The sequence below is a fragment of the Seriola lalandi genome, unplaced genomic scaffold (assembly GCF_002814215.2).
Source record: "Seriola lalandi dorsalis isolate HSWRI2012SDOR001 ecotype SW California unplaced genomic scaffold, Sedor1 jcf7180002054360, whole genome shotgun sequence".
Classification (NCBI taxonomy): Eukaryota; Metazoa; Chordata; class Actinopteri; order Carangiformes; family Carangidae; genus Seriola; species Seriola lalandi.
In genome coordinates, this window is record NW_019524913.1 from 672,727 (window position 1) to 682,281 (window position 9,555).

General features: G+C 41.9%; 1 protein-coding gene across 1 annotated transcript in view; it reads left to right on the forward strand.

Moving 5' to 3' along the window:
• Positions 1-9,555, forward strand: part of smarcd3b (SWI/SNF related BAF chromatin remodeling complex subunit D3b) — a 40,235-nt gene that overhangs the window by 2,081 nt on the left and 28,599 nt on the right. The window lies entirely within an intron of this gene.

Genomic DNA, 9,555 nt, shown 5'->3' on the forward strand with positions numbered 1-9,555 from the left:
AATGGTGCTTCATTTCGGGCTCTTGGTGCCCCGTGAGTCTGTAAGTGTGTTTTGGATCCTGCAGGAAAAGTTTCAGTTTCACTGTGTTAATCTGCTGGCAGGCTGTGGGTGCACACAGCAGCGGGAGAGGAATTTGGGGTGTACAGTTGAAGCCAGATCTACTTTTGCTGATCCAGAGGAAAATCTAATTTTTACATTCAAGCATAGCCTGTAACATATTCACTTCAGCTGGAGCGAAATCTGCTATTTGACTGTTTATAGAGAATTAAAGCCCATAGAGAGACGCCACTAAACTCTGTATTACAGAACTAGTCTGGCATTTTGGGTTTTTGTTTTTTTTGACTTTCATGCAGGGTTACATGAGAAGATTGATACCACCTTTATGTCTGTTAAATATTAAGCTATAGCCAGCAGCTTGTTAGCTTAGCTTATCTTAGCTTATCTTAGCATAAAGACACATACAGACTGGAAATAAGGGATGGCTACTCTGGTGATAACCTCTACATCTCAAGTTATTGTATTTGTTTACTCAGTACAAAAACCAAGGTGTAAAACACGTTTTGTGTTGAACTGTTTCTGGTCTGGCCACGTTAGCTTTTTCCACTAGCTTCTAGTCTTTCAACTAAGCTAACTAGCTGCTAGCTCAAGCTCTATGACTTCAGGTCTGTATGCTAAATATGGCAGGCTAGCTTTTACCCCGTTTCCAGTCTTCATGCTAAGCTAAGCTAAGTAGCTACTAGCTACAGAGTGGTGTCAGTCTTCTCATCTAACTAACCGTCGGCAAGGGAAATAAAAAGAGTATTTTCCCAAAATGTGTAGTTATTTTTTATAGAGTTGTAGCGACAATACTAGCGATTAATGGCTCTATAAAAGTATTTTAAAAGCAAGCCATTCTCATGTCTGTACACTAGTGCTAAACTAACTATTTACTTTAGCTTATTGTCTGGAAACAAGGGGACATAGCGAGTCTGGCTGGGTGCAGTGAGCAAGAAATAGTCCAACCCATATAACCAATGTTGAATTTACACAATTTACAGTTTTTGTACATATTAGAAAAACAAGACATCACGTGTTAACTTGAGTTTTAGAGCGGCTGGTATTGTGCGAAAAAAAACATTGAAATATCAAACTATTCCTTGAAAAATAGGCTGAATATAAGGCATTAACATTAAGTTTTTGACCTCATGCCCATGAATTATATGCAGGTTTTGTGACTGACTATTTTTCTTATATTACATTGTAATGGTTGAATATTATTCTGCCTCTCAAGGTCTTGCACCACTGTGAGTTCCTCTTCCTTAAATTTGTTTTTACTTTATTACATAAAGAAAATTACAACATTTTGTTATTTTCCTTATCATTTTTCACATTCTTGCTTCTGTGGATTGAAAGAACCGCAGAACTGTAAAACTAAAACCTTAAAACTTTCAGTCAGCATTTTTTTTGTTAGTTTGTTGTTTTGTTTGACAAAGCATTCATCGTCATATAATAGCCTAACTGTAAATGTGCCATCACTGAATTCATTGCACATTTTACAGGCTTCTCAGATCTCAGCCGGTCTCTTTCCTGTTTTGGTTTCATGTACAAAACTGTTGAGGTATGACGGACTTGGTGACTCAGCTGCGTGCTGATTTTCAAAGAGCACCATCAGGCACTCTAGTTTGATGATCTATATGGAAAGAAAAAATACATATACAGGCATTTGGGTGCAATTAGTAAACAAAGAATATTGCATAACTCGTCTTATTGCAGAAAATTGCTGCCTGTGTGTTGTTTTTCCATGGGTTTAGTCTCTCAGGAGTGTTTCCGTCCATTTTTCTCTGTGCAAAGACTTTTTCCAGATAGGATATACATTAAATTTCCACACAATGGCATCAGAAAGTCCCACCTCCTCTGCTTTTTCCTCTCTGTTCAGTGCATTATAGCTTGAATAGGAAGCTTGTGAGCTACTCTGAACTTGAGTTATTTTGTGCTTTCCTTTTAAATTTAGGTGCTTTTTCAACTTCATCTTTGCTATAAAGGTGGTTGATCCTAGTCACCGATACAGGCTCACTCTCTCTATGGAAAAAATAATAGGACTAAAATAGCTAAATCTCAAACCCCAGTCTTCCCTGACCCAGCTGCTGGCACAAAAGGAGAACAGTCCCATTAGTATGCAAGGTGCCGTCACAGCTCCTGAGGTCTGATAGAGGATCAGAGGATCAGCTCCTTTTACAGTCTGCTGAATGCTTGACCTGGCTTTTTAAGGAAAGCCACACAGGATCCCCTCCCCTTCTCACACACACACACACACACACACACACACACAGATATACACCCCGGTCACACTGTGCAGTCATGTTTGAAATTTGTTTTGGAAGACTTATCAAGGGCAATCAATGTTTCACTGAGTGTACGATTTCAGCTGCGGAGTTTCTCATAAGTTTGTCAAACTTTATTTTTTCACCAGCAGTGAGACTGATTGGCCAGACTGGGAGCCGTACACATTTGGCATTGTTTCTTCAATAGCAGGTCACCCAATTAAACCTTCCCTGGCTTTGTGTTTTGTGTTATTTGCAGGGATAAATGGACAATGGAGCACTTCCGTTTTTGGCCAGTGAGGAATGTGCTGGCTCAATGGCTGTTTGTTACCCCGGAAACAAATGAGCTTACAGGAACAGTTACGAAAAGTATTGATTTCACTAAATATTAGAGCTGATGTGATTAGCCAGTCAAGAGAACTACTTTGATAATCAAATGATTCTTTCACTCAGTCATCGTGCAAAAATGACATTTTCTGCCTTATTTTACACATACAAACGATATATTTACAGTCAGTACTGAGGATGAATTTCATACAATTTCTAAGCCACAAACGCATTTTCACGCAGCCCTCTGAACCTCCACTGTGTCATTCCCACAGTGAGATTATAGATTTCTATGGTTTTAAGTAGAGCGCTTTGTAACCTAATTACACATGGCGCCCTCCCCGCCTAGCAAAAGATTATAACAGTGTTTTTTAATCACTGCTGTCTTACCTAAAGCACTAGCTGGTGTTTTTTCAGTTGCATATTACTCCCATTTATAATGTAGAGTTGGTTGTCTAATGAGATTGTGCACTCGACTCAGAGACAAACTGTCTGGGTCCTAATGGTGCTACAGTTCACTGAGCGGCTGGTTGACCCATTTAGATGTTAACGCTCAATACTGCATCATATACTCTGATGTGTGGTGTGAGCGCGGTGCACACATTTGCAAATAAATGTCACTATCCCTCCAGTTGCAAAAGCTTCTAATTCTTCAGAGAACGGTGCACAACGGCAAAATTATCTTAAAGACATGAATGAAATTGTTGTATCTTCTAGCCCGGGTCATTCCTCACATTTGAGAAGCGTTACCTTGACATTTTAACTACATTTGTCTTTTTTTACTTGGAAAAACAATTAATCAGCTATCAAAACAGTTGCCGCTTCATTTTCTGTTGATCAACAAATCAGTGAATCAGCTGATCATTTCAGCTGTAGTATGTATCAATACTAATATCAATAGTTTAGATCAGACATTCTGCCTTTATGTAGTCAAACAGTTCACTACTGTGGGATTGAGTATGAACATTTGTGTGGTTGTTGGTTTTAAATTGAACTTTTTACAACAAGCCACATTTGTGCAGCACCTGGAAATTTGTTGCAACGAGGTCACATGCTGCATCTCGTGGTAGTAGATTGTTGTTGTTGTTGTTGTTGTTGTTGTTGTTGTTGTTGTTGTTGTGCACATACAACCATCCAGTCCCTATGGACTTGGTGAAACATTGGTCATAAGAGAATATAACGTCTTAATTATTATATCACGTTGCAAGCAAAGAAATGATCTCCTCTTGCAGGCTTTGCAGAAAAAATCTGCCACAAAAAAAGTTAAAAGATAAACTTAGTAAAAAAGTACTCAAGCCTTTACCAACCAGAAAGAGTCATGAGAGCAAAGCATTTAACCATTTAACCTACAATACACTATAGTCCCTTTTTAAAAAGGACAATATGCATCATATGTTTATGTTCATATGAACATAGAGTATAATTGCATATACTGTGTTAGCCCCAGTTTGTGCCTCTCATGTATTACCATTACGCTTGAGTCACAGACTTAATCAGATTTTTCTGAAAACAAACACCCGGCGGTCACTTACCACTGTTATGGAGCCATTTCCAGAATCATCAAAGACAATTCTAACCATCTGGACGAAAAAATATTATGTCTGCGGCACAATAAAAATAACTTCTGGAGTTGTGCTTCTTTTTCCTAATTCAGACACTGATGGTAGCTGTAAGACTAAAGTTTAAATTGTATTAAGATTTTTATACAAAATAACTTGTTACTGTTGCTTTTTTTAAAAAATAAGTTTTTTATTACAATAGAGAAAGGATGGTTAGTGGAGTCTTTTAAGATTCTGGAAATACCTTCAGATCATTCTAAGCATGGTTACATTGCCATCTGGGTTTTACAGAAATGGCGGAGTATTTCTTTTTTAGGAAAGTCGGATGCTTAGCTCTGTGATTGGAATAGACTATAGATTAATTTCTCTAATTGCTACTTGGATGATGGATGTCAAGTTTTTTTCTTTTTTTTACATGAAAATGTTCATTTCATTCATTCCCCAGCATGATCTCTGCACATACCAATGCTGCCCTCGTTCTGTCGGCTCTCTCTCCCATCCTGCATGGGCAGAGTGGTGCTGAAAGATCAGGGCTAATACTTAGCTTGGATACAGATCAGGAAAGAGGGAGGGGTGGGGGGTTATTCTGAGTATCCTGCCAGTTTTATTTTTCACGGTATTTGGATTTATTTATAGCGAGTGCCTGTTTTTCACTGTATATGTGACCTGCGTGCTGACTCACAGCGAACTGAAGCCGTTTCTGTCTCAAAAATGAAGATTTCTTTTTTAGCTTTAAGGTTTAGGCTCTGGAGTAGTTCCTCGCTCCGTTCACCAGCTGCTGCTCCAGTTTTGAAGTCGCTGCAGTCTGCGTTGCTCTCACCCGATTGGGTGTCAGCTTTGGACGCAGGGCAGATTATCCCGTTGTCATGGCTACAGCAAACAGGAAATGCCCCGAAGCAGGTAATGCTTCAGGCTTGTTCCGGTGTGTTGCTCATTGCTTGCGGGGAAATTCGGCTCATTACTGTTGCTCCGTCTTTCCATCTGCTCCCACAATGCCTCCCTTTTTTTTTTTTTTTTTTTAGGGGAGACAGGAGCAGCCAAGGAGCTGAACCATAAATGCTGTCTGGATAAAGATGCTTTGTCCCAAACAAGCCCTGAAATCCAAGGTCGGCCCTAAACTCCTTATCTGCACCTTCTTAGGTTAGGTGCTTAACATACCTTTGGAACAAAAAAACAGGATCCACAGGATCACTGTTGCTTTGTGCAGCCTCACTATTTCTTCACAATATATTGTACTGAATCACTTTGATCACAAAATATCAGCAGATGTCCTATTATTTTCAGCCGTCATGGGAGACTTTTCTCTCTTTCTCTGCAGGTTTCTCTCTTTATTACATTTGCCTAGCTGCTCAAAATCGGCCCTGAAACGCACCTCTCCTCTCCTTAATCCCCCTCTGTGAAGGTGCAGGTCCGCGTGCTTTTGTAAAGTCCCTTTGATGGTAGCTGATGGCCATTGAGACGCTTTCCTGGCCTTTAAGCAGCTTGAGCTGGGTTTTGTGTGCAGCTCTTAAACTGAAGAAAGCGGTGAGAGGGGCCCAGCAGTGGGAGGGAATCAGACTTTCTTCATGCCCTCGGTGCAGTCCATATTCCCCCTGGTGCGCCCCGTCTGCCTGCGACAATAACTTTGACGAGGGCAGGTTCGTGGTCTCTGGTATGTAAACGTTGCCACAGGGAACTGTACGTTATACATCAGCGCTGGTATACATTTTCACACCTTGTATATCTTTTCCCTCTCCGTTTTCCTTTTACTCCTGAGCTGAAAAGCAGACAAAGAGTATGGATTTCTTTTCCTTGCTTTCATCCCGCTCAGCCGGTTGTTGTTGCACAGCATCACGGACGAGACGTGAGCAAAGAAATTAAACAGTAAACCAATGATGAACTTCACAATCTGTGATTTCAGGAAAGATGAAAGAAAATTTTAAATACAATGATTTTCCAACTTTAAATAAATGCAGCTTATCTTCTCTTGGAACTTTAACCATATACATCGTGCAGCACTTTTACAGGCCCTGAAAACCTGTTTTCAGAATCAGCGTTACTTTGAAAACACTGCTTAAAAAGAGTTTAGCAACATTTGAATCTAAATCTGACGCCAGTTGTGGGTTTGTTATGTTGCCAGCACTGATCTGATCAAACCGCGCCCACACAGACCTGATAAAGCAGATTATCTAAGGTTTTAAGTGTTAAACTCTTCATAAATAACATGAAGGGTGACTTTTCTGAGCTTTAACTTTGGTTTTTAATCAATTAGACATGAATATTTAATGTCATAGAGAAATACTCTTGAGATGCAACAGAGTGTACATGTGATCCCTCATCACATCATTTCAGTCTGCAAGTGATTTTACATTCACAGTAGAGGGGCAATTAATCGATTGGTTGATCGTCGATTTAAAAAAAAAAAAAAAAATCAGCAACTACATTCATTATCGATAAATCGTTTGTCACTTTTTCAGTAAAAATGACAAACCTTACCGAATTCCTTTGTTTGGGAAACTGCTAGAAACTGTAAACTGATGATGCAGCCAATATTACAGTGTAGAAAAGACAGTTTGCATCCTGAATTGTATGAAGCATGATTCTCAGTATGAGCTCTGTGTCTCCCTCTCGTGGCCAAATAAGGAAGCGAAGAAATAGAAAAAAAACATAAGATGCTTAGAAAATCAAATTAGTGATTAGAATTTGACTCCAAGAAAAACTACTCAGCCGTTAAATCCTCAATCATTATTTTAAGCTGCCTCGTGTGCTTCCGGTGCCATTCTTGTATGTTTATCCTTAATGCAGCCAGTCTCTAAACAGGGACCCCTCCTTCCATTCAACAGTCAGCACCCCCACACCCCCCCCCTGCCTGGCGCTTTGCTCCCTCTGTTGGTCATTAATTATACTACTGCTGCTCCCTTACCCCCTGTTAGCCCCCCTCTACCCCCATGTCTGCTACACACTGGGACATTACCATTTGGTGAGACTGACTGGCTTTGGTGAGGAGACGGTGGGGCTCCGGCAGGGGGTACTCCTGCGCTCAAGGCTCTCTTTTGCATCGCCTCGGCTGCCGGATCTCTTTGTTATCGTTGAATGCCCACGTGCCGTTCCTTGAGAAATCGAGGGGGGGGGGTTGGTTGGTACAATCTCTGAATCTGCTCGGATAAGCTCCGCGGGTTGAGCTTTTGACCTTGCGGGAAATTGAAACGGACACCTTGTGTGCCTGTGTGATTCATGCACTTAAAGCCTGTCATATATTATGTAATGGAAGGTTAATCTGATGCATAAAGTCAGTGTGGACTGATATTGAAGCGGCAGTTTCGTGACGGCGGAGAGGACACAGATAAATTAAGGCAGTTGTGTGAAATTGTACACTGAAGGTTCGGGTTCCTTATGTTCCTCAAAGCCTCTCAGAGTGACTAAATGACAGCGGCAGTACACTCACCTCACCAGCAGGTGTCACCACCAAGCAGACTAATGCTGAAAGCTTCCAGCAGCGCATGGGAGGGCCAACATTTGTCTATCAATAAGTCGATTCCAATAATCAGGGATGGGAAGGAAGTTTGAAGGACGTACGTTTTAATTTCTGCATCGCTGCTGCTCCTTTCTTTACTTTTCTTTCGTAATAGCGTCTTTGCATCATGTTTTATAGGTACTATGCATGCATTTAAAAAAAAAAAAAAAAAAAAAGGCTTGGGCTCGTTTCAACGCCTCCGAGGGGATGACGGATCCTCCAGAAGGTCATGACCTCTGGCCTAGAGGTCACAGACAAACTAACCAGCTGTCCACACAATAACTGCTCCAGTTTCCCCTCAAGTGTTTAACAGAGCTGGAGCAACATCCTCTTTTCTGACACAATATCCCTTGTGTCATTCTGCTGGAACAAGTTTGTGAGGCTGTGTTCTGAAGGACAGAATTTGTGTTTCTTCTCCTTCAAAGATTTCCATTTAGTGTTAAAACTGTTCAGGCTAATTTCAGTCGTACTTTGACACGTGGTTTGACACTTTTCTGCCGTTTTCACACCAAGAGAGCAGAGATGATCTCACTACATTGCCATTAAGAAGAACCCTAATTGTGCCGGCTTTGCTTGTTTAGATTGAACCAATCAAAGCCAGTGGAAGTAACAGTGAGAATTTGCCGTCATGTGTCACAACCCTAGCCCCCTTTGAATCTGCCCCACTTCAGCTCCTTTGTCATTCAAATAACCTCATGAATATTTCACTCCCCTGATCTGACGGCTGGAAGAGGCGAGGGAGAGAGAGGGAGAGAGAGCGGCTGGAGAAGAAGGGGACCTGAAAGAGTCATAATCTTAAACGTGGCGTGCTTTTATTCAGAGTAACGACCTGTGTGGCGACAGCCGAAGCTCCGGCTCGTGTGTAATTGGGAGTGTGAGACGGCGTGTCACATCACAACCTAAAAGTCACAGCACACACACACACACACAGAGTCAGGGTGTATAATTCAGCTGTGCTTCACTAAGTCTTTTTCTTTATCCCTCACATCACATTCTTCTGTCCTTGAAGGGATGGTGTGTGGATTTTTTTTTTTTTTTTTCACCTTTTCTTGGCTTTCAGTTCCATGCGTTTCATGGAGAAAGCTTTAAGAAAGCAGCCTGCAAGAAATCACAACAGAGCCTAATTACACGTGTCAAGTGACACAGTCACCTTGTTGTGCAGACCAGCCTGTTTGTTTGCCGTTACACTGTAGCTACAGCCTGAATGTAGCCTGTGGCCCGACTAGTGGGTGAAAGGTAAAACTAATGAGGCGAGTGGAGGAAATACTCCTAACCTATGAATGCACTCTGACAAAGGCCGGCAGAGAAACATAGGAAATGAAGGTGCTCTCGACGTGGCCTTCTCCTTTTGTGAAGTGGCTTTAGAGCACATTAGCTCGCCCATTGTGAGACATGCTTTGCACTCAGAGGCAAACAGTCAAATATAATCCCCCTGATTCAAGTAGCTTTGCTCCCAATTGAGAAAATAACGTCACCCTCCTCCTCCTCATCATCATCCACCACGTCATAACTCCCATCATACATCGCAGTTTGTGTGTGTGTGTGTGTGTGTGTGTGTGTGTACACATGCGTTAATGATATGTGGCGTGGCCCCTTTAAGAGCCCAATGTCATTTTTGGAGAATGAGTCCAAACTCTGAGCTGTGTGTGTGCTGACCGTGGCCTCTGGGTTGGTCACCAGAGGGAAGCAGCAAAAGAGGAATGGCTAACTGAGTCTAACCTCCCCAGCCCCCGTTTAGACCAAACGGCAGCGTCTCCTCGCCGCATGCCCTTATCTACCAATGGAATGCAACAGCTGTGCGGGGGAGCAGCAGGGTGGGCTGGCTGAAACCCCCCTGCCAGACCCCCGCACGGCTCAAACCCCCCCCACCCCACCC